Source organism: Hippocampus comes, unplaced genomic scaffold (assembly GCF_001891065.2).
Source record: "Hippocampus comes isolate QL1 unplaced genomic scaffold, H_comes_QL1_v1.1 scaffold17, whole genome shotgun sequence".
Taxonomy (NCBI): domain Eukaryota; kingdom Metazoa; phylum Chordata; class Actinopteri; order Syngnathiformes; family Syngnathidae; genus Hippocampus; species Hippocampus comes.
This window is the reverse complement of record NW_017805002.1, coordinates 3,576,715-3,603,337: the sequence shown is the minus strand read 5'-3', so window position 1 is coordinate 3,603,337 and position 26,623 is coordinate 3,576,715. Positions and strand designations below refer to the sequence as shown.

The 26,623-nt window shown below is 41.5% G+C and overlaps 1 protein-coding gene across 2 annotated transcripts in view; it reads left to right on the top strand.

Annotated features, from left to right (window-relative positions):
• Nucleotides 1-7,235: 7,235 nt before the first annotated feature.
• tafa3a (TAFA chemokine like family member 3a) overlaps nucleotides 7,236-26,623 on the top strand; it is a 111,512-nt gene continuing 92,124 nt past the window's right edge. Inside the window, exons 1-2 of one of the 2 annotated variants that reach the window (XM_019858490.1) lie at nucleotides 7,236-7,583; nucleotides 7,847-7,978. The gene's annotated coding sequence lies outside the window, so the exon portion shown is untranslated. Of the gene's footprint in view, nucleotides 7,979-26,623 lie in introns of both variants that reach the window. The other variant, XM_019858481.1, reaches the window with a different exon arrangement.

The window sequence follows — 26,623 nt, the reverse complement described above, 5'->3', positions numbered from 1 at the left end:
CCCATATATAGTTATACATTATATAATGAAACTGTGTTGTTCATTCGAGTCTTCTTAGCAACTGATTCAATGTTAAAGTAACATATCTGGAAATCACCTAGCTGGCCTTTATCTGAGGCCACTGTCCACCTCTCATCTTATCTATTACTGTACTTTGATATCAGCACATGTGCACGTTAATTATGCAACTATTTGACTGTAATGCAAGGGACTGTTGTTATTGTGACTCCATCTGTCATCGGCCACATTAGGTCCATTCACACACGCTAATTTGATTTTGATTAAAATAAATACTTTCACTTATTTTTTTTTTTATTTTGTTCGATCGAAATACATTTTAATTGAGCTATTTTATGTTTTTGTTTAGTTAGCAGTAATAGTATGTGTATTTTCGCAACCCAGAATTGTTCAGCTGGGAGGTGGGGGGCGGGGCTGCTACAGTGAAGGGGACGACAGTCCAAGATTGAGCTTGCACTTTTGGAGTTTGTCCTCTAGATGGCGGCCAAATACTGCAAGATGAAGCGGGGTGCGTTGACGCTGCTTCCAAATGAAGCGCTCGCTGATTTGATACAATGTACGCATTACTTATAATGATAGCTGCCGCGGTTAAAAGACTTGACTGATTGTAATAAATATTGTAGTGTTGTGCCAGCAAATAGCAACACGGTGCTGTCGTGGTTAACATGGATGCCACACAGTCAACACATTCCGCGTTCCACTTCCGTCCGAGGCCCTCTTGTGTGGGGTTTGCATCTTCTCTTCTCCTTGTAGTCATCTTCTGCTTCATCGTCTTCTTCGTTGTCCTTTTGTCCTTCCACTTCATCAGTGGTGTATTAGTAGTCGTCTGTGTAGCAGTCTTGCTTGTCGTCTTTGTCGCCATCTTCTTCTGCTTCATCCTCTTCAACGCCAGTCTTCTTCTTCAGCTTCTTTGTAGTCATCACCTTTGTTGTCGTCTCCTGTTCTGTCGTCTTTGTCATCTTCATCTGCTTCTCTTCGTCTTCATCTTCGTTATTCATCGTCGACATCTCTGTTGCCTGTGTCCTCGTCTTTGCCGCTGTCTGTAGTGTTGTTTTTCCTGTCGTCATTACCGTCTTCTGCATCTTTGTTAGCTTCTTATTGTCCTCATAGTTTATATTTGTGTCTTTGTCGCAATCTGTATAAGCCAATTTCTTCATTGTTATCTCCATCATCTTCCTCATTTTCTGCGGCTTCTTCTCTTCTGTCTTCTTCATCATCTATTCTACATCTTTGTGGTCTTAATCATCTGCCATTTTCTTTGTCGTCATCAATTTTGGCTTCTTCGCCATCTGCGTCAATGTCTTCTTAGTCTTCTTCAGCTTCTTCACAGTTGTCTTGGTTGTTGACGTAGATATCATCTTTGTCATCATTTTCTTTGTGGTCATCTTCTACTCCATCTTCTTTGTTGCTTCATTGACTTCTTCAGTTTGTCTTCATATTCTTGACCTTTGTTGTCTTCTCTATTGCCACCTTCTGCATTGCTGTCATCTTCTTTGTAGTCATGTTCAGCTTTGTCTTTGTTTGCTTTGTTCATTGTCTCAATCTTGGTTGTCGTCTTCGGTGGTTTTTTTGTCATCCTCAGCTTCTTCCTCTTCTTCGTCGGCATTGCTATCTTTGGCAATGTTGGTTTAGTCGTCTTCTTTGTCATCTTCTTCATTGTTGATCTCCATGTTTCTTGCTTCATCACCTGTTTGTTGTCTTTATTTCCTACACATCTGTCTGCTACTTTCTTCATCGTTGTCAGCTTCTTCATTGTCATCTTCCTAGTCACTAGCTATGCTATATTTGTCAACATTGGCATTGTTGTCTTTTCGTATTAACCTCTTCTGTCATATTCTTCTCGTGCTTCATTGTTGTATATCCTCTTCTCCATCTTAAGCTGCCACGATTTGTGATGGCTTTTGCAGTTTGTAGTATTTGTACACTGTTGTCCATCACCTAACTCAACCTCAGCCTGAAACGACATGGTTCCCTTTGTCTGAACTCGCCTTTGATTACAGCTGTCCGCCCTCTTAAGAGAGCGGGCCAAGATGGCTTCTCCTTTTCGGGCGGGCTCTTGATAAAAACCCATTAACAGCTCTTGCGGGACAGAGGTCGGCAAAAGAGGCAGTGTGCGCGCAGAGCCATAAAGCCTTGATGTAGCGGCCTCTTGCCGAGTGTCTGCGGCGGAGGAAGAATAACTGTCCCGGCGGCCTGTGGACCTGTTCGACTAACGGGGGGCATTAAGCGCAGCTTCCTCTGCATTATTAATGGCTTGCTACATTCCTGAGGCCATTATGCTTCCTATTTTCCCTCTTAACGTAGCCTGCCTACCGTTCCACATGTCTCTAGACACACTTTGGCAACAATGAAGGTAAGCGAGGGTTCAGAGGGAGACTTAGAACAGCTCCCTACAGTGTGCTGTTATTTTAAGCAGAATTGCCACAATCAACATCATATCACATTTACCTCTGGATGAGGCAAAGTCATCATATCGCAGCAAAATGAATGAAAACTGGCACTCGTAAATTTTTACATACAATGTACAATTAATGACGGAGCTGAGGCAACAGGTTGTAGCTTTTCCAGGGTCTAAAAGTTACTTTTCGGTCCCAGAGCCTTAAAAAAAGCTGAGTAAAAAGCAATGCAGCCCTAACTCACTTTTGTGCGCAAGGGCCACATGTGGTTTTTAAAGGGATACTCCACATATGTACGCGACTTGTAGCAGTAAAAACTTAATAGAGCATTCAGTCGCTAAACGTTCCTGTTAAGTTATTGCGGATTCACTCTTTTGCAGGTTTTTGATTTGTGACCAACTCCGATTTGCTCCCACATTCCAAAAACATGTATGGCAGGTTAATGGAACACTCTGGTCCCTAGGTGTGAGTGTGAAGGTGAACGGTTGTATGTCTATGTGTGCCCTGCGATTAGCTGGCAACCCGCCTACTGCCCGAAGCCAGCTGGGATAGGCTCCAGCACACCCTGCGCCCCTTGTGAGGATAACCGGATTAGAAAATGGATGGATACCTTTGTAATCTACTACCACCTTCATCTACAGGTACGTAGATCAGCTACACTCCCTCCAGTAGTACTTAGCCTTATTGTACTTCAAGGCCACCATATTCGTTCCTCTGTCTGTGTGTTGAAGAAGGCTCACATTTCTGTTGTGGCGTCCATCAATTTTCTACTGTATTTGTCGTCATTATGGTCGTGACTGATTGTGAGTATTCCATTAACCTGCCATGCATGTTTTTGGAATGCCGGAATAAACCAAGAGTACCTGGAGAAAACCCACGCAGGAGAACATGCAAACTCCACACAGGAATACCAGGAATTCAATCAAACCCTGTGAGGCAGACGTGCTAACCAGTCAACTACGGTGCTGTCTTCCAGATTTATCAAACTTTCATTTTGATTTAGAATCAAAAATGTACATGCACATATTATGGTAAAGCCTCTCCATAGCTTCCACTAACATCACAGCTCCTCCCCAACATGCAAAGATGTTAGTTCCTAAATTAATCTTCATCACTTCAACATACTGTACATGGGTACAATATGTTCCAGCATTTTAGCTGTGGAAAGGCTCCACATGAAAAATACATGTATAGGTTAATCTGTTCAGAGTTCGTGAACGCGAGATGACCGTGCGTTCGCCAAAATTGAAGCAGATGTAATTTCAAGTGTTATGAACACACCAAATGATTCAAACACGATGGGTTCAGAGACCAAGGCTTTGCCTTTCCATTCCAACGCCAAAGTGACCACAGCTACCTCGTGAATCACCTTGGCTGCCACATCCATCATCGGAGCTCTCAAAACAAAAATACGAGCGCCGGCGGCTTCTGCTATCTGCGCTCGCACAGCTTGAGACTCCTGACCTCAAGGCCGACCTCATCCTGTCATATGATTTAATGAGCGGCGCCCGTGTCACAAACCACGGTGTCAGGGGGATGACGAGATGGGGCTGCACAATGCACCAAAGATTAATGAGGTCATCTGAGAGAGGAAGGAGGGAAATATGATGACCATGTAATGACGGACATAAATAGAATCAAAAGAGCAACTTCCCTATTCATAGGCAATTATTGAGGTGTGTAGATTTAGAATCGCAGCCCAGCATCGGGAAACTTTTATCACCTTGGAAAATTCTGGCTCACCCAGGTCAATGCAAATGACCTGACATTCTTTGTTATTCACACTCCCGGGATTTGTAACTTTGTGTTTCCAGTCAGGATGATTACCTTCCCGCAGGGTGTGAGCAACCAGTCAAAAGCAAATCCATACTTCACAGTACGTTGTTCATTAATAATCTATTCTACTACCAGAGTGACACCCAGTAGAGTGCGGACTTAACAACTGTGTCCTGTCAACGGCGATGTCTGCTGGCGTCCATGGGTAAAAGGTTTCCCATGTTGAAGGATGAATCCATCATAAAATCCACTGTCCAGATCCATGTCAAAATCTTTTGTTTCTTCAGGGAGCCATACCACATCCGTTGTTTAGGAGTAAAGATGGAAACAATCAAAGCGTGGCCCTGTTCATGTTTTGTTTGGATGCAGTAAACAAGTGAAAATCGCGTCTCTTCCGTTTGATGGTGCACCAAATAAAAAGGTTTCTCCACTGATGCATGTCACACCCCTACTCAAAGTCAAAGGACGTCTGTAAAATTGCTTTTGAAGTGTACCAGTAATAATCCAAAAAACATAGCTGAATCTCGATGAAAAAAATGAATTAATTCAAAAAGCACATCGTATCACCATATTTTATCGTGTCACGATACGTTACAGTTACATTACAAAAATTGATGTTATATTACTATGTACTCCAATAAACTTTACATTACAACCAATAATACATATGACACAAAATACACTATGATGAAATAATCTTATGTTCCCTATGTGTACTTTTGTGATGAGCGTTGTCATATCCTTAGGATGCGTTATGTTACAATTCATTTTCATGAGGTACAAAAAAGGTCATATCTTGCAGTGGGATGCATTACGATTCGTGAGGATGTACAATATATTCACTCAATAAAACTTTATTTATCAAGCGTTGTTAACACACACAAAAAAATACAACTCACAATGACATAATGACCCTAGGCTGGTTGCAGAGATGTTCTTACTGCTATATGTTTCGATATGTTATTGCATGTTATGATGTGGTTCATTAAGTGATGTGATGTTACAGTAAGTTATGATTTTATATACAATAAGGAGGTACGATATACTACATTATGTCACAAAATTATGCGATATGATTTATCATGAGGTATCATATACAGTACAACACATTCCGATTCATTATGGGATGACATATTACTATGATATGTTACGACACTACGCGACTATATGATACAAAGCAATAAGGAAGTGTTGGATAATCCTGTAAAAACATTAAGGAAATGTAACAATGAGATAAGACTTAAACAAAGTTAAGAGAGGAAGCGACACAGTAAGATTAATTGTTCCCTGAGGGTTTGGTGCGTTGAGCATGGAGAAAGAAGCAACTGCGTGAGAAATGGAAAATTGCAATGAAAAGAAAATTAGTGGAGGGAAGAGCTCCTGGCATTAATGCTGGAGGAAAGAAATGACCATGCAGCTTCCGCTGTGGAGGCTGCGTGGTCATGCCTAAGTCAGCGGTCAATGCATGAAACAACACTTCAAAAACTTTCTACTCCATATAATATTCAATTATAAAATGATAACCATATCATTGCTAACCCATCATTTGCAGCCTAAAGCTGGGAAACAGTACACTAACAAATGAGCCAGGTTAAAACATTTTCCCTCCCTTCTGATCCAAGTCAGCAAAGTCTTGAATGATGAGAAGTTGAATCCTGTGAATGTGAATGAATCCTGTTAGTTTACAGAATGATACGATACATTATTTTTCATGCAAGATTTTACAATGCATTATGTGTTATGATGCGTTACGATATGCTGTCACAGCATGTTCCGTATGAGTCGTCATGTGGTAAACTGCGTTATACTTCATGGGGCAGTCACGATACGTTAAATGCTATGATAAGATCAAATATGCTGTTACTTAATAGTATGATCCACTGAATTGTATTTGTTTAAAATATGAGATGCAATGCTACCTTACGCTATGTCACAATACGTTTGTAAGTGCATTACAATAGGTCATGATGCATTATGAAGCATTACACTATGCAGTTACAGAATAGTTTGTCACGTGGTAAGTGTGTTAATTAAATTTACAGTATGACACGTTACAAAGCATTACAATATGTTATATGTTACAATACAATATAATTCTGTATGTTACATTATGAGGTATGATACATTATGTTAATTTTTCTTGTATGCTATGTAATACTGTATGTTAGAAAGCATTTTTATACATTGCAATTTGCTTTAAGGTTTGTTGTTATGTTTCAATATACAGTATACAATACGTTACCTTGCTAATATAATAATAATCCTCAATATTTTTTTCCTTAATTATTTTTTTTGCCTTACTCATCCCCCAGTATGCTGGCCACTTCTACTAATATTGCCTACATTCTCAGTTGAGTGGATCATGCAAAATTATTAATATATTAAATTAAACTGGTCAACAAATTTAAAATGTTCTCTAATCAGAGATGCAAGTAAACTTTTGTCGATGAATTTTTTGTGCTGATTCTGAAGCTGCTCTTGTTTTTTTTTTTCTCTAGCATCCATCCAGCCATCCATCCATCCATTTTCTGATCCGTTTCTCCTCACAATGGGTCGTGAGGGGTGCTGGAGCCTCTCCCAGCTGTCTTGGGGCAGTAGGCGGGGGACACCCTGAACTGGTTCGCAGCCAATCGCAGGGCACATCTAGACAAACAATCATCCACCCTCACACTCACGCCATGAGACAACTTAGAGTGTTCCATTAACCTGCCACGCACGTTTTTGGAATGTGTGACGACACAATAAAATTAATAATACGACGACTACTACTACTACTACTAATAATAACAACAAGATATCTAGCATGTTTTTCCTGCAACATCATAGCTATAAAATACAATGTGTGGCATATTTGCATCAAAAATGATTTTGGGATACATCTCTGATTAAAATTGGTTGTTGACCAGTGTTATTCATGAGTGTTAAGTATTTGGTTCCGTTTGTAGTGTTTTCTGAAAAAATGAAAAAAAAATGACTAGCTAGTATTTAGGAATATGACTATGTGACACGCAGAATACAATAGCATAGCAATAAAGATCACGAAAGGTAAGTGGGGATACGATAAGCCCGCTCCAAATGTCGGTGCTGTGTCTCATAGTAACAAAGTGCTCTTTCACTCACCCAAGCAATGTGAAGATGTTGCCACCTCCTCCTCCTACATCTCATCCTCGGCATCATTATTCAAGCTGGGTGAGGTCAATTCGTCTCTCTCCCTAAAGCCGGTTCAGCAGATCGCCAGTGGGAGGCGCTACAGCACCGGCGCAAACGTTCCCTGCTACTCCGCGGCACCGAGCGGTCACTCCGGCGTCTCTCACCAGCCCTCGGACGCCGCCAATCCAAATCATCCTTCAGACCGGAGGAAGACGCAGCTCAAAGAAAATACAACTGCAAATGGTACGCAAGATGGAGGATTTTTGTTGTATAATTTGTTGAAAAAGAAATGACAGACGGTAGAAAGCACGCGTGACGACTCGGCTTCTGCGCAAGACGCTCGGAAGCAGCTGAAGATGAGAACTTGAGGAGTCTCAACTTTTATCGACTTTCAAGTCCACTCGCTGCCTCTCGTCTCCATCACACTTGTGCGGACCGGTGGATTGTTTGTGCGTGTCTGGAGAACACGACAATAAAACAAACTGAGTGTATCTTTTCATATTTAGGTTATGTTTTGTGGAGCCGAGGGGAAATTGCTTTTGCGCAAACAACAACAAGAAGAAGATGTCTGGCTGGGCTTTTGGGTTGAAAATGGAGAATAAATGAAATCTCGGGATTAATTGACAGCACGACGACAGGTAGGATGCGTCTCACTTTTAAATCGAATGTATGAAGTTCATGCGTGTGCTATTTTAGAGGGATCACATTAAACAATGTAATTTAGGCTATAATACGATGTTGTCCACTCCTAATCACGATTCCAACAATGAGGATATGTTGCATGTGGTCTCGAAAGGTACAATTGTGCAGCGTCTTTTCATTATTTTGGCTGCACGAAAAGGCTCCTCCGTCTTGCCTGCACTACATCCATGTTGAGTGGATGCAGAGCACAAGTTGCTACGTGATCTTCAGATCAACAACGGCAGGAGCGTGATCCACCCCCCACCCTCCCTATTTACAGCTACATCTCTCATCATCTCAATAGCAAAGGCTACAGATACTTCTGTCAACCATGACATGATCCCATTTGTGCATCATCATGAAGCCATGCAGAGCTATAGTTGTTGCTCAGGGACCCTTCATGGGTTTGGAGGAGCAAGGGAAAAAAACAACAAAAAACTTCAGCTCCACATTTGGCACAGTTAAGTGCGGCTTGCCATGGGAGAATTGAAAATGACCATACTGCGTCACTTAACGTGCCATCGCATAGAGTGGCTTCTTTCACGAATCCAGTGATCCCCCCTCATTCATCGTGAGAGTGACCCCCCCCCTATGTTACAATATGTTCTAATAAGGTTTTTACGATTCTCTTCTTATGATGAGTTAAGATGATGCTCCATTCTGTTACCTCTATGAGACATTACGATGTATGTTACGATGTATGTTATGATGTATGTTACAATGTTACATGACGATATCTTTTGTTACAATACGTTATGTTACAACACGTTATGCTATTTTACATTATGTAATGATGACATTTGTTACTTTTTTCTGATTCTTAAAAAAATGAGGTACAATATGCAGCGTTGTTACGCTACAATATGCTACGTTACAATATACTATGGTATTTTACTATTAATAAGGTAAGATATCGTTTTTTTTTGTTGTTTTTGATGGGATATATCATGATTTATTCTGAGGAATGATAAGTAATGTTCCGTTGAAATATGACACGTAATTTTTTTGATGGGATATATCATGATTTATTCTGAGGAATAAGTAATGTTCCGTTGAAATATGACACGTAATGGTGTCATGTTGAGGTTTAAATTATGCTACAATAATAACCTATTTGTATGAGGAGGCTTTAAACACATTCAGACCTATTAAAACATGTTTTAAACACCTTGTTAACACATTTGAACTCCCAAAACACATTGTAATCATAAAATGCAGTGAAAATACTGTTGGTATCGTAGTGTCAGGGTGTATGCACCTTTAAGAGACTTGGTGGGAGTGGGAGTGTGATGCTGGTTAATCTGTGTGAGTGTCTCGGTGTGAACTGTGGCTGACAACAGCTCCTAGTTGAGTGTGCTGATTGTGTAAACGAATGATCTGGCATCGATCTCCTGAATGATCTCCTGAAAAGTGCGTCACTGATTTTGACTCTCCTTTCCCACATGGGAGGGTATTAAAGGAGCCTAACGCAGTGAACCAACGCTATTTGTGAGGGACATGGAATGAGTTTTGCCACCAATTTTGATAATCTGAGATTAATTGGTTCATAACAGCCACAAGATAGTGGCAAACCACAACTTTTGTCAAAATAAAGATCCTCAACTCACTTAGAGGTATTTGGTTCACGCCAAGATGCCCCATGATGGTCGCAAACACTACTTTTATGTCGATAAAACTCCTCAACTCACTTCCACAATGTTCTTTGGTACCAAGATGCCATAAAATGTCAGCAACACACTAGGTTTGTCTAAATTAAGCTCCCCGACTCACTTCAAAACAGATCTTTTCATGTATTCTGCAAATGTGAACACACACATTGTACATGTTTCACCCAAAATCTAAATGCAAACGGGAAATAGATATTAGCATGTTCTCGTTCACATTACAAAAACAAATGAGTCATTTAATGTTAAGTGAACGTGTCGGCGATGTGACACACACAAAAGACAGAGACATGTGGCAGTGGTTACCAAAGTAAATATGATCCAATGTGTAGGGGCTCATTTTTTAATCATCTTATATTACTGCTTCTCAATTATTTTCTGTCATGCCCCCCCTAGGAAGAAGAAAACATCCCCCCAACGATAAATAGTATCACTTGTCTATAAAATTGTTATAAGTAGACCTCTGCATTACACTGTATCCTTATTAACATAGAATAAAAAAAGAAAGAAGGTCCAACTTACAACAAAGAATAGCTTTATTAACTGTAACAGAAAAGATTTAAAGTGCATCTGAAATTCAAGAATAAAATTAAATTCTTAATTAACCTACAAACATTTTATGACCCACCCTGTCAAACATACGATACTGAAAAATACAATTACATAAAATTAATAAATAATAATGCATTCAAACTGATCACCAACATTAACTCAAGAGTACAATATTTAAAAAAAAAACAACTTTAACCTGCAAAACAAAATATGTACAATAATTTTTTTAATCAAAGATGATGTCTGGATTAATGGCTACAAGTAGCAGTCACAAAGCGGGATGATTGTTGGCAATATTACCAACCATAATAACCATATACCATAATACCATAATAATAAAAACTAAAGCGGCTTATAAGCATGATTGGGGTGTAATGTCTTTAAGTGACCCTTAATTTATTTGGCTTCATGCTGTCCGCTGCCAACTTTCTTCGTCTCCCACCGTAGTCACAGTGAAGCCAAGCGCTACATACGCTCCGTCATATTTCCTCGTCTTAGCTTTTGGGAGACTTTCGTTTGTCTCTTTATCTCCGTCTCTCTCCGGCTCTCGACTTCGTGTCTATACTTCATACTCATACTACTCTGTGCTGTGTGCAAGGCGCGCATGCTCAGTGCAAACACAACACCGAGCGAATGCTCCCTGCGCACACTCTGCCAATGAGAGCGCCACTGCCCCCTAATGTAAGTGGAGGTGCAATTGCACTTTATTCTAGGACAGTAAAAAAAAGATAAAAAAAAAAAACATTTTCCCCGAGGTCAAACGCGCCCCCCTCGCCGGAGCCTCACACCCCCCCTGGGGCGGCGCGCCCCACTATTTGAGAAGCACTTATATTGACAGAGGAGCAATGGAATTTTTGTGGGAAAATGAGGCGACTCGTTTCTTTCTCTTCATTTCATGGAGACGTCCAGTAAAGATGTCACGTAACGGAGACGTCTACAAAAGATCACATCACACATTTGCAGCGCGTGATAAATGAACATTGTGTGTTCTTTTTATTATCATACTGTATGCAGTACGTTTACGATATCCAGGTCAAGCGGAAAGTTTAGATTTTAAATCTGTGCTTTAATATCACTTGTTCTGCCTCAAACTTACAGTTTGGTGAAAGGTTTTGTACTCTATAAATAATAAAAGTAAAATAGAATTGTTATTATTACTATTATAATTTTTTATTATTATTATTAATTAATCTACCCTACAGGGACAAAGATAATACTGATGTTGATTATTTGATCACCAATGGTTCATAGTGTTTTTGGTTTTGCAAACAATTTCCTGAACTACCGGTAATCGTTACTTCATATTGTACATGAATTTGCTTTGTAACTGTTCATTTTAGGTCAGTTTTTTTAATTCCCACGAAAATCAAAATCAGCTTTCAAGCCGCGGAATGAAGATTTGCTCTCCACAGAGTCAATTCGTTTTCTCTGTCGATTCCTCGGGGACGAGTTATTGACCAATCCTAAGTGTTGAAAATGGCTGGCTCTCTTTGATGATCAACATGAATGGTGTTTGGCTTTTTTCTGTGGGTTACCTGAAAAGTGATGGTTTCGATGCAAGGGTGCAAGTTGACGCCAGTCATATGCCAACACCACTACTAGCTTTTGACACAATAGGGCAGTAGAAATGAGTGTCAGGTGTTAATATAGCATGTGTAACATTTCCGATCGACAAGCCAGATTGGATGAGAAAAATCTCAGTTGTCATTCTGGTTCTTTTTTTTTTTTTTTTTTAATGTGAGCAGTGTTTGCACAGCCTGCCTATGGAAACATTAATAGTTTAGCCGGTAATTATGAGCCAGCGGCCACCGGACAAAAGCAGCAATCAATCGTGTCGTCTTTTGATGATGCAAATTTTTAAGTAGCAATGATGCTAACACCATATGTAGGATCCATGCATTTTCTAATCTATTTATCCTCACGAGGGTCGCGGGTGTGCTGGAGCCTATCCCAGCTGTCTTCGGGCAGTAGGCAGGGTACGCCCTGAACTGGTTGCCAGCCATTTGCCAGGCACACAACTAAGGGACAATTTAGAGTGTTCAATGAACCTACGACGCATGCTTTTGGAATGTGGGAGGAAACCAGACTACCCGGAGAAAAACCACACAGCCATGGGGAGAACATACAAACTCAATGCAAGGAGGCCAGGGCCTGGAATGGAATTCTCCACATCTGCACTCTGAGGCAGAGGTGCTCATCAGTTGACAACTGTGTATGATCATAACCAAAAAGTTATCATGTTTACATTTTAAGGCATAGAGCTTTTATAGGTCAAACTCAATAGCCCAAAATGAAAATATCTCAAAAATCTGATGTGCTGGAAAAAAAAATAGACATTTTTTGAATCAGCTTCAAAAATACGTTTTGGGACACACAAAGCCATCTCTGATTAAAAGGTTCTGTTGACCAGTGTTAGCTACCATTCCAATTAATGTAATGTCACAGTCACCAAACTCAGCATTGACCACACCCATAAGAATATGCAATCGTATATGCAAATCAGGCTACGCTTGTCAGCACTGACTGTTTGCCAAGCAGATCGGATGGGAAAAATCACTCATGCGTACCCCACCCTACAGGATGATTGGTCAGGATAATCTTTCAGAGACATCCCAAAGTCAGCCCTTTGCTGACCTGGATCGCTAGCGGGGAATCAGGGTCAGATTTGTCCTGCTTCTCATTTTTTTTCCTCAAATGGCTTTGGCTCAATTGTCTCGGGGCAAGCGAACCATCTTTCCATTTGCCAGACACATTTTAGAACATAAAGTAGCCTTAGGACCACCCCAAGTTTAGCGTTTCCTTTTGGGGAGTCCACCAGATGACTACCGGTAGAAGCGTAGTGAATGACTGTGGTTTATTGTTTTCAAGCGACACAAATGTGATTTGAATGATCTTGTCTCCCATCCATGTGTTCACTTTGTTCCTGTAACTGCCCCTTCATCCTGTTTGACAACTGTTGTGCGGTCAGCTGTTTTTTTCCCCTTCCTCCCAGCAGCCTGTCCTCTCTACCTCTCCCCTCAATTAGCGCTATCATCGCATTTCATCCTGCGGAGAGCGCATGGTAATAACCTTACAGGCCTATTGCGGGCTGATGCAATTCAGCGGTGATTAATTGAAGTCTCCTCGGAGAGTCCGAGGAGGCGTAGATCTTTCCCTTTCTCCCCGCACTCCGCCGCCCCACCCCTTGGTTGACAGGAGAGCTATTATATTGTTTTATAGATCGCCATCAGTAGCCCTTGAAGCTGCCTGCAGCCTACTGTTGTCCTGGAGGCTTTTATTGTGCAGCATTATTGGTCGGAGTTGCTGACAGGCGGAGCAAAGGCCACTCTGAGATTAGTGGAGATGGGGGCTGAGTGACAGCTAGTGAGTGACAATGAGGAGCTGGAATCGGGTTGTCTCGTTATACTTCAGTGTGAGCATCGTAGTGTGAGCAGTGGCCTAAAACAATTCCTTGCCAATGCTCTCTTTTTGGATTTGTTAGTTTGACTTTTTGATCTGCACCAGTGACTTTGGGAGGCCATTATGGTATCTTAATTGCCAGGTTTAGAGAACTTTGTCTGCTCTTTCAAGACCAACAGAATATTGTGTACTATGATGATATAAGCACCAAATCTACCCCCTTCCATTTTTGGGGGCCGTGGGGGTTGCTTGGCATTCCTCATTCACTCCATGAACTACATTATCTTTTCTCACACACGTTCTATTTACCACAACACATAGTCTATTTAGAACATACACAGGGTTGGGAGGGTTACTTTTAAAATCTGTTCTGGTACAGTTACTTGTCACCTGTTAAAAAATGTGCTTAGTAATGTAATCCAAGTACCATCATATCAATGTAACGTGAATACTTTTAAATACATTTCGATTACTGTAATAGCAAATATGCTAATGAAGACACAATAAAAATGAATATTTCTACAGTATGAATTTGTGACAGTGGCGGTCTAGGGAAGGGAGTGGCTTGCAAAGAGTGAAAATCCATAGATCAGTGATTCTCAATGTGAGACTGCTGGGGCACATTAGTGAAGGAGCTCTTGCGTGCCATGAGAAATGATCACATTTCACTTAATTGGCCAAGGATTATGAATTATTAATAACATATAACCTATCTTTGTTCATATCTATGCCAGTGACACAGAGAGAGAGACAGAGCAAATACATGATCTTCTATTAGATGAAAAGTATATAATTGACGTGGATCAACTTGAGTGACATTTTGGATTGGTGCTGCGCCATGATATTTACTTGACCATACGAAATAATATGTGCCTTGGCTCAATCAAGGTTAGGAATCACTGAGATATATAGATAGATAGATTTATTCATCCCATGAAGTAAAATTGATTAGAAAGTTGTTGGTCTAATGTGTGGTATGGTAAAAGGAGGACAAATTAAGTTTATGAAGGCAACTTTTGCAGCGGTATTTCAAAATCTCTGACTCCCCGCATCTCATGCACCCACACACACACACACACACACACACACACACACACACACACACACACACACACACACACACACACACACACACACACACACATCGTAATTATGATATGGCTCCGGTGATGGTCCGTGACGTCATCCCACAATGCCACTTTTAATCCCCATGCCAAGTTGAGCTGTTTTTATTGTTAATATGGTTTTAAAAGGTAAATCTGTGACTGATTTGTGATGCAAGGTGAAACTTAATTAGGTGCAGAGGGCAAGCGCTCAGCTCCATCATAGGAGGACTCTGACAGCTCAAATTTTTCTTTGGAAATGTTAAGATAAATTGGTCCTTCAATGAGTGAATAGTGGTCACCACTTCCTCCCTTCCTTTGTGTGAGGCGGACACAACATGGCCCTCCGCGACTGTGCGTTTACACCCATTTGCCCTCTGCAACAACATGCGGAATGACTAGAGTTTACGGCGCCGCATTGAGCTTCCCAACAATTGTGACAATGTATCCACTTGTTGCGCTGATGGCCGAAATAAACAAGGGCGCCACTCTATTTGCGTGGGAAATGTAATTCTGTTAAATAATTCAGTTTTTAATACATTTACCTGTAATCTGCTTGTTTTTTTCTGTACCTGTAACCGAATACAGTTACATCTTTTTTTGTATTCTGAAGCTGTCATACCAGTCTTGTCCCAATGTACTTCATTGACACCTATAACGTTCCCAAGTCACGATTTCACATAATTCATTTTCCATTTGCCAACTTTGCTGACAACAAACACTTTTATAACATGAACTTCATTGTAACGACCAGATTTTCCCCACAAAAGAGTGAAAACGCCTTCGTTACAACGAACCGTGGGAAGCTAACTGCCGACATGACCTTGCTTATAAACAAAATGCATAACGCCAGATTCCCCTCGGTTGCTTAGCAAGGCTACTGTTCGTCTCGGTACATTGCTGTACTTTCTGCCGTAACTCATGGAGTCATGACATGGTCCTGAGCACATGGTCTGGAAAATACACATGATGAAACAACGGTGGCAGTAACCGGCTGGATTGCAGATGATGAAAATAAACATCCACGGCAGCGAATGAGCCCATGCCTACATTTTTTTCCCCTTCAATTCGCTCGAGAGGCCATGTCTCTGAAACTTGCTTTGACTGAAATTTTTGCTCGCCACACAAAGCACAAAAATCAACAAAGCAGCTTCTCATTTTTCAAACTGGGGTGCTCGTTTCATGTTGGGGTAAATCAAGGTCCCGCTGTACATAAAAAAGGCCCTTAAAACATCACCAGTATGGGTAAATAAAAGGCTAGCAATAGAAATTGAACTATTCCAGATATAATTAATAGTAATTAGGGAAAGTTGTGCGGAAAAAAAAGTTTTCTAATTTGACATGCTGGTTGAGCGCACATGTACTCTCACCAGCAGTCTATCGAGGTTACATATTTTCAGTCATTGACAGACAACTCCGGCAAAGAAAATCAGCATTCAGAGAGAAAAAAAACAGCCAGAGAATTGCAATTTTCACTTTTTTACGAAGCAACCTTGGCGCTACAAGCAGGTGCTATCGGCAGGCGGGCCGGAGCTTCTGCGAGCCTGCTTGAAATGCATGAGCCACCGGGTGATTTGCAGAAGGGGAGGAGGAGAACGGTGAGGATGAAGAGGTTCGTCTGGAGTTTTTAAGGAGTCACCGTAGGCTGTATTTGTGTTCTCCGGCGGCTTGCCGCTCGCACTGTCAGATCAATACCGCGTCACATGGGCGTGTGTGCGTGTGTTGGTGAGCATGAGACTAAAACAATGCATGCATCGACTTCATCACCTTAAGTGACTCCACACAAGATGAAGATAGATACATTTATAATATGGTAGAAAAGTCAATTGGTTTCAGTCAAGGGAACCCTTGTCTACTCTACTAATTTTTTTTGTAGCTTATTGCTTTACTTAAGGTAGATTCAACAGTGAGTTGAATAGTTTCTTGCTGAAGAGGCATGTCTCAATACTTTTGTCTACATATTTGCCCATTTATTGAACTAAGCACAGCAACAGCACGACAAGCTAAATGTCATCAACCCTCCCTCAACTGTATTTGTCATTCGCGCGGGAAGTTGTGCGCAATAAAAAGTTGGCGCATCTATCAACCTCAAGGATCAGGCCCGATTTTGGAACATGCCGAGACTGTTTGCGTGGAAGTACGTTGATAGGCTAATATGTTTAGAAAGCACTTTGTTTCACCTCTTCAGCTAGCGGCAGTTTTAAGGAGAAATTGGAAGGCCTACCGTTCGAACAAAGGCAGCGTTGTGGCACTTCCTGCGGACAACGAGGACACAGAGGAGGAGTTAGAAGAGGAGGAAGAACACATGGCGTGTTTTATTGATGCCATTTAAGGGGAGCACGTCCACAATGGGCCCGGCTGCGGTGAAGTGTAACCGCAGACAAAAAACGTGAAGACAATAAACAAACAAATTGGTTTCCTGGAAGCCAGCAGTGTCCCGCTCGTTCACTCATGCAGCCTGATGTGGCAAGCTGTTTCTACCTCCTACCTCGGAGATTAGACTCAGGGAGGAAGGCACAACTCCATCTCTTATTTATTCAGCCTAATTTGCAGTGTGCATGTCTGCTGTTTGAGAGTGTATGTGTGTGTGTGTGTGTGGGGGGGGGGTAAAGAGAGAGAGTGCTGGACTGTAGCGGTGTCTCTAAAAGCTTGAGTGTCTAAGGTGTCTATGGTCACGTACTTGCATTCTAAAACAGCAGTCTCCATTACTTTTATTTATTGAGATGCCCTAAAATGCCACAAGATGGCGCCAAATGTACTGCCTGATAAGAAAGTAGTTACTGGAGTCATATCAAAGAAGTGTTTTTTGAATACAATTCAATCCATCTTTATGTGTGTGGCGCATTCCCAAAAGCTGCAGCTGCAATGATGCATTTCAATTGAGAATCAGGCCAAGCAAGTTAGGCTTTGTTTGTTCGTGGAAGTTAACAGTCTTTGTGGCATGTGTATCAAATTTTCTGCTGTAAGAAGACTTGCTCATGTTTTTTTGGATATTCACAACAGGGCTCGGTCCGTCTATACTGTATTTACTATAATGCAACAGATGAATTCATCATGATATGTGTTGCAAGCATGAACCTCAATTCATTGCTTGATTGCTTTACAAAAAAAAAACAAAAACAAAAACAATGAAACAGACAACTGCTTCAATTTGCGGGGATTGGGCCCAACATCAAATAGTGAAACTCTACAAATAATTGTCATTGACACTTATCCTTATTGCCATGAATATTTTATTTTTCTGAACAAGCTGAAATAAAGGGGGGATCGACGTAAATTTTTCAAACATTCCATGGGGTATGACCAAGTTATCTTTGTGGCGGCGTTTGTGTTTGGGACACCTAAAATTGTTGTGTTACGGGCACGCGGAGCCCATCAAAAAGGCGATTCATTCATCAGAAAATAAATAATGAAAGTGGCGAGGATCCTCTTTTTCATGGCGAACGATCATCAAAATTTGACAGCATTCTCCACCGACAATAGAAGGCTTACGCTAAAAAGCTCAGCAATTTTGCATCACCCATCTTTCTAGGAGGGGGGTTCTCACACTTTGTCAACATACAAGCTATGATCAAATGCCCTACCCACTACGTGATTTCATTTAAAAACAGACTTCAAAATCTTTGATATGTACAATATATACTCTATTTTGGTGTACATTGCATCACTGCATGAACTCACGTTGCACAATAATACAATTAGTGTACATGTTTGATCCTAACTTCTCTGACGACTTGCGTTGAATGGAATCAGTTAGGGGTGGAGTCCGAACAGGAGCTGCTGACGGCGAGCCGTGTGTACACCTCCCATTGAACATCTGTCATGTCGGAATGCGTACTTGGACTTAATGTTTTTATCAAGGGGCCGAAAATGCTGCTCCCCATTCCGTCCTTCAGCTGGCCAGCAAGCACCCTTGGCGGAATATCCATTGTGATGGACGGGTCAGCGAGACAACCCCAGTCACCACCACCACAATACCTGCCATGACACGTCATGAAAGGGCACCCGGCCTCGTGCCGGTGTCCGGGTTTCTCCATCCCGCAGTTCTTTTTCCAGCGCTGGGGAAACCACGAGCGTGTGCCCGTGTGCATTGCCTGTTTCCCCCCAGCCTCCCTGCCACCAAGCCCATTGCAAGAAAAAAAAAACAACTCTTTAATATGGATATTTTGGCTTATTTTTGCGCCTAATCATTTTTATGCTTCATTATTAAATTGACAGGAGATGAAACAAAATGAAAACTGCTAGTTTGACCATTTAGCGCAGTTGAATGCGCATGCGTGTCGAGGCATGCAACAGGTGTATTTGGCTGCTTTGTATAACAATCAAGTAACAAATTTCACAATGGATGACAGTTACGGTATATTATATCAATAACATAAAACTGGGAAGGCTGGCAGTGATTGAGTCAGTGCCATGAAAGCTACTGACATCCCCTTCGCTATCGCCCGGTAGCTCACGATCCACACAATGCGCAGCCCCAGTCTAGGGTATCTGCTTTGCCGTTTGATTGAATTCCCTCATAGGATTTCATAAAATCCACCAGAAATCGATCACATTCGGGGGATGGTCCCGGAGATTTATTTGTACGAAAGATCCACCAAATTTTGTGTCAATTGGTGAAACTCAATCCCAAAAGCGCAAAACAATGAGGCAAGCGTGTTAACCACTATTCTGAAGTGCCGCAGCTCAGTGAATTCTCTTGACAAGAGGCGAGTATGGTGGTGAAGCCAGCGTTTGAGTGTCGACGTTTCGTATCATGTCGACGCTGTGAAAGAAGTCGCTTGAGGGCAGCGGCGGTTCACGCTTCACTTTCATCTTTTGGAAAAGAGCCTTCGCCTCCGCCTCCTCCTCCTCTTCTTTTTCCTCCTTGTCCTCGTCTCAAGCTGGTACACAATGGACATGGTCTTTTCGTTGGTCGCATCGCGTGGGCCGTAGTCGTCTTCTTTGTAGGCTTCTTAGTCATCGTTTTTTTTTTTTTTGCTCGCTGTCTTCTTCCGATTGGTCATTTCCTGCTTCATATATTCTTCGTCATCTTCTTAGTCATCGTTTTGTTTTTTTTTGTTTTTTTTCCTCGCCGTCTTCTTCCGATTGGTCATTTCCTGCTTCATATATTCTTCGTCATCTTCTTGGTTGTTTTTGGCGACGTTTTCTGCTTTGTTCTCTTCTTTGTCATAATGTTCTTGATATTCTTATTTGTGGCCTTGATAGAGTATGGACTCACTCGGACAGGCCTTTTTTGACATTGTTATCTTTTTCAAAGTCATCGTAGTCTGCGTTGTTCTCTGCTTCCTCATCGTCCTCTTTGTCATCTTCTGGTTCATTATTGTCTTCTCATTTTTTTGTCGCTTATCTTCTTCATCGGAGCTCTCGTCGTCGTCTCCTCTGTCGTGGTCTTCTTCCGCTACGTTAACTTATTTATCTGGCTTTCCGTCAGCTTCTTTCCCATCCGTCTATGCCATCTTCTCCATCTTTGTCATAGTTTCTTTGTGCTCTTCCAATTCTTTGCTCTCTTTGGCTTCCTTATTGTCTTCTTTGACGCTTTCTTCAGCAATGTCATGGATGTTGTCTTCTGCTTCATCATTTTCTACTTTGTCATTGACTTTTTCCTTCACAGTGGTCTTCTTCATCTACCTAACTTGTCATCTTAGTCTCTTGTCGGCTTGGTCATCGTCTTCTTCATCTTCTGCTTTGCCATTTTCTCCTCGGGCCTGCTCATGATTTTCTGTCTCTTCATCATCCTAAACTTCAGGTACCTTGACCTAAATTGGACATGTCCTGCTAATGTTAATATAATTCTAAAACTGTGATTCTGCACAACCTACAAATAAATGCCCCTCCAACTCGCACAGCATAGTAAAGAAATGACCTTGACCTTTTATCTTAATGTATGGTTATCAAAGCCATTTGGGAACATTTAAATAAGATGACGTGCACGGTGCTTCTTTTTCAGAGCAGCATGCCACTTCACCACTTTTCACATATAAAGCAGAATTAAACACCTAGCTTTGGAAAAAAAAACAATTTACTTCTCCTGACCTTGTTGTTCTCTCTGACTGCCCACATGCTCTCTTTCCTCCACACACACACACACGCACGCACGCACGCACGCACGCACGCACGCACACACACACACACACACACACACACACACACACACACACACACACACACACACAAATTCACAAGGTCCCTCACCAACAATATCACCAGCAGCAGTCGCAGGAGCGTGCGGCGGGATTAATTTCTCCTGTGCTTTGGACTCGGGTGCAAGAGAATAAAAGGGAAGGCAACTCAGGGGACACGGTCCACATGCACCTCTCCTGATTCTCGCCTTTCCTCTCTGCTTTGCATCTGCCTCTCGCAAACAGTTTGAGGTCGCCGTGCTCATATTCACATTCACTTGTGTATTGAATTGTTCCATTCGGCACCGTGGCAAATATTAGCTGCATGCTTCTTTTATTTTGTTTTGTCTTTTTGGCTGTGATGTTTATCATTTAGGTTGTTATTTTGCTTCCAGGGTCGACCAGACCATAATATTATTTTTATTAAAACCTTTACGACTGTAATCTGTTTACAAGGGAGTTTACAGTTATCGAATGGCCATCTTGAGATGCTTAATGTTGTTCAGAAGCTCTTCGGACAAAAGCGTTAAGACTTTCTGTTTGAATTTGAGTGTGTCTGTGGGGAGTGTTCTTTTGTCAATACATATTTGGTGGTCTTAAAGGGATTATGGGATGGAAATTTAACTTTTTATTTGTTTGTACATAAATAGTTGGGTCTCCAGATCACCCGACCAGCATGAAAATTAAACAACCGGGTACTTTGTATCATCCAGTACAGTATATCTTTTGCCATCTGCTTTTTTTCCCAAAACAGAGTCATTGCAATTCTTATAATTTACAAATTATCCACTTTTGACATGGAATTCCTCCATACATTACTTGGCAGTTGGGCTAGGTGAAGGTCCACCATTTTAAAGGCTACACAAACACACTCTAATGTCAAAGTCACAAGGTAAGCAGAGCTGCAGTGTAAGCACAGACAAAGTTTCTTTTATCAGCATTAGCATCTGATAAACAATCCATACTCAAATAGTTGAGTTGTTGTGGGGCTGTGCGTATTTGTGCTTGTTGATGTGTCTGCTGAATGCGCCACATGCACAGATCTGCTACATTATCCGAGTGCCATCTGGTAGATTGGCAATGAAGTGCTGCCTCTATGAGAGAAAATACAATCGAATTGTTGGGGTATGCTTAAATTAGCCAGCTGTGCTTTTGTGAAAATGCCATTTATTTGCAGTCTGGACTTGGAAAGGTTAAAATTGCATCTAAAATTAGTCACTTTTTTTAATAGTCTCTATGGAGGTTGGAGAAGTCGCTGAACATTGTTAATAAGTTGACAACACTGAGTTGCCTTTGCTTTGTTGCAACGTCCCAGTTCCACCACAGGTTCCCAAGGTAACTCAAGCCATTAGTCAGGATCCCCCTCCAAAAAAAAAGAGAAAATAAATCTTTTTACATTTTTAAGGCTTTCAGTGCTTGAGTAAGTGGTGTTTACTTTATGTGGCCTCCTAAAATGATCCCCACTTGCCTCACCGTTTCTGTTTTGGTCATTTTATAATCTGATGAGCATTTAGATACAAGTGGACTTCCTTCCTTCCGCCTTTCCTTCCTTCCGCAATTTCTTCACTGTGACTAAAGATAAAATCCTCCTTCTGCCTTCCGCCTTTCCTTCCTTCCGCAATTTCTTCACTTTGACGACAGATAAATCCTCCTTCTTTTCATCGGTGACCCCTCCTCCCCCAGGCACTAATTCATTTACAAATATTCAATAATTCATGTCACCGGCACTGCCCCGGGCATCCTGCTGCTGGCGGGTGTGTCTGCCTGAACACCTTTTGTGCTCACTAATTGCATTCTGTCTCACACTGAGGCAATGATGTTTTTTAAAGCATACTTAGGGCTACAGATTTTGGCTACTTCACGTGAAATTCAATTGGAGTTGACAGGAATGAACTAGAAATTTGCAAACTGTCAAATAGGTCTATGACACAGGGCACATAAGAGTGACTTGTTATGAAAATCTGACTTGTTAATGGCTTGTAAATAAATAGTTAGGTCTTTCATTTAGCATGAAATTAAACAATCAAATAAATCTTTTGTGAGCTGAAAAGGTGTCTGAAAGCAACCACCTCTGAATTCTGCTAGACTGAGACCCAATAGTGGAGCTAATTTACATGCTGCCACCGCACGAGTTATTCTACTCGTGGCATAGGTTGTGTACGCTGGGTGAAGATCCAGAGCCACTTTTAGGCAATAACTGGACTATGTTGTTTGAAATACCAACATGCAGAGGCACTAATCAATGCAGAAACCCTCATTTCTGCCAGAGCTCTGACGCCCATGCTATATGTCAAAGCCAAGAGGTAAGCAGAGGTGCATTTTGTTTAATTGTATCGCACGCCGCACTATAAAAGCAGAAAACAAGATGATAAAACTGTGCGTTGGTGGAGGGAAGGAGGAGGTGCTTCAGTATAGCTATGACATGCCACGGGGCGAGGTTAAAGTCGGATGAAGAGTGGTGTAATTAAGAGCTGGAAATCACACTGAGGGAGGTTCATTACAGAGAAAAGATGACGAGGGGCCAGTGTGCGATTTTCTTCATCAAAATTGACCTACAGGAAATTCTCATTGGCAGTCTGTCAATGGCTTTGACTTACGACCCCCTACAAAAACAATTAAAGTGATGGAGAATTTGAACCCAGCTTCATCTGCATACTGACGTGCAGTGTCTCGCAACACGAGAACGTGCATTTTATTGAGTCTTTTAATCACTTGGCCCGCGTTTTTGAGGGTGTTTTATCCTTTCGTGTGTTGAACTCTGCAACACCACGCTTAATTTACGAGCTGCAATGACATTATCTTAATAACGAGCTGCGGAATAAACAAAAAGCCAAGTTGTAAATTTGTTAACTGCTGCTATAGAGCGGCGGAGTGGGGATACGTGTGTGTGGGGGAGGTTTAGCACAAGCCTGCCTTGTGCCAGAAATCAATGGAGGAAATATAGAAGCAATTATTTTGTGTCCAACACCCGCTGACAAAGTGGCAGCAAAGCGAGTCAAGGAGAAAACGCAGAATCAAGCAAAGAGTGCGGGTATGGATCTGGTGGGTCATATGAGATCCTGTTAGGATGCCGTGATCAATCACTTTTTTTCGCCCCTTCTACTTTTTATTATTAGGCGACTCTAGCTGATGATTTTCATTTGCCTTGTGAGGGAAAACGCACCCGAGAAAGGTCATGCTGCAGTGTAGAGTCCAAAGAAGCAAAATGTTTGGAGCAGCTCTGTGTGATGCGGTAAAACCCTCATCAAGCTGCCGTCTGAACTCAGCTTGCACTCTTCCTATAAGTTAGCAAATGAACTCTAAGCATGTTAGCGTGATATCAATTCTGATTATACAACAAAATACTTAGTATGAACTTAAATGATCTGTCTTTTTATCCAGTCTTGTCAGCCTTCCGAACCCAATTACCTGGTAGCATGTAAAATTCTTAGCAAGTTGCCTTATTGCATTATGAGCTCACTGCACGCTAGCATACCAACTATTAGCATGTTGGCATTATAGCTGATTAAAGTTCAAAAAATGACATCTAAGGAACTACTGTATTAGTGCACTCTGTATTTGCAATCGTCTGTGGATAATTAATTATGCTGTCAATTGTTTGCTAACAATTGTTAGCAAACAATTGACAGCATGCTACAATTTTAGCCATTCTCAATATGTAAAAATACATGTTAATAATACAAAAACAACAAAACACTCTCTATGAACTCAGATAATATAACATGTTAGCATTTTATACAGTCTTATTAGCCTTCTAAAGTCGACCGATCAGACCGTCAGACCGTCAGACCAGGTTGCCTAGCACATTCGCAAACCACCCACACCAGCTATTAGCATGTTAGCCTTCAAGCAATTCTCATTGCTAATGGTACTTGACTACATTGCAAGACTTTGAAAATAAATCAATCCCCAGAGTGCATTTTGTTTAAAGTTGCACTTGTGATAACCATAATGTAATATTTGATACCATGTCATCATTTTCTACATTTAAAACATAATTGTTCAAATGTAAAGCTTTTTTCTCTCATTTTGTGCTAATGAACATTTAGAAAATGTTTGTGCTGTTAATATTAATATCATTAAGAAGCTCCCAACTCTGCCATACCTGATTCTCAGAACTCCAGTGGTCTAATTCCGTCATGACAGAGCAATCTGTCAATAGATGCCTTGCAGCACCTGAGCTCTTTATGTTCACCACAAGGACCTGGCAAAGAAGAAGCCCTTCTGTTTCTTTTTTTCACCTTTTTTTAACCACCTCCAACCTGGCCCCATTAACAGTACAGAAAGTCCACGTTCAGTGACGGGAACGGGGAAGAACTTGACAGAAATGGCTCCTTCGCAGCTTTAATGATTTGACAGAGGGCACTTCTGGATTAAAATATGGCATATGTTGCCCAACCCACAGAGCCCCTGGGCTGAAGTGGGAGTGAAGGGTCGGTTACGTGAAGCGGCAGATTTTGTGGAGGCTGTCCTATCCCCTGAAGTGCGTGTTCTGCGATTGTGACAGGACATCAGCGGTCAGGGTTGAGGCAAGCAGGAGGAGTAGAACACGTTTGGCTGAAATGAAAGGGTTCTGGATCACTGCTAATGAACTGAGATGTGTGATGGGAACTGTCAACTCCAACAGAACAGGAGATGTTCATTCAACGAAGAAGGAATTAGTTTGGGGATATGAATCCTGACCATGGCCTTCTTGTGTGGAGTTTTCACATCCTCTACGTGTATATTTGTTGTTGACGATCCACAAATTCACCCAGACAGGCTATGGATGTCAATGAGTACCTAAGTTTAGCCTGGTCTGTTCGTGGAAGTGGCAGATTTTCTCCGAATGTGCATGTGCATGTGCACTTAGTCTATGCATTAAATAGATTTTAAGAGCGTGTGGGTGTGCATTTAACCTCTTGCAGCATCCACCTCATGACCGTCATCCTTGGCGAAAACACAAATGTGACAAAAACAGGATACTGTGAAGACAACCTTTTTGCCCTGCGCTGAAGAATGCTCAGTTATTGTCTTATTCTACTTTCTTCCCTCCAAACCTTTGTCAGGAGTGACTGTTAGGCTGAAAAATTCTGAAAGTAGGGTTTCAAGGTAGGGTTGGGCTTTCAAAGCAGTGTCGTAATTCATAAACGTGGGATGCACACTACAAATCGACACCTGCCAGTTTTAGTCCTGATCATTTATGGGGTATGTCACATTTTTAAAATCACTTAAAATGTTAAAAATCGGTTTGCGTGTACAGACACCATGAGGCGTTAAATCTGGAGCTTCTTTTCCAGCACCCAATACCCTGGCCATTTCACCACAGTTGATTTCTCTTTGTCAGCATTGCACTCCTTTTGAAGACTATTTTAGAATGTCTACTAGTATTCTTGTTGTTGTTCATCCGGTTGTTACTTTCATCTATTTTTGTTTCGACTGTTTTCTTTGTCTAAGTTAAGAACCTATAACGAGACGGCCCGATTGTGTGAAAATGGACTATATGTGTACGCACACCTCCTGTGCTTGTACTTATAAAGGCAGTGAAAGTCGTCTTTTGTGCTGTAGTGTTGTTTTTCATGCTTGGCTGAGCATAGCAGCTGTGTGCCATTTCAGTATTCTTCTCTTTGGGAAAGCAGGTGGCCCAGCGTGATAGATCATACGGATGCTCTCCGGCTCACTTTCACATGCTAAATCAGCTTGAGTTCCATAGCGCCACCATCAGATCTTTCTAAAGACACCAATGGCACTCACTGACAGTTGTTAACATGAAACTTCTTGTT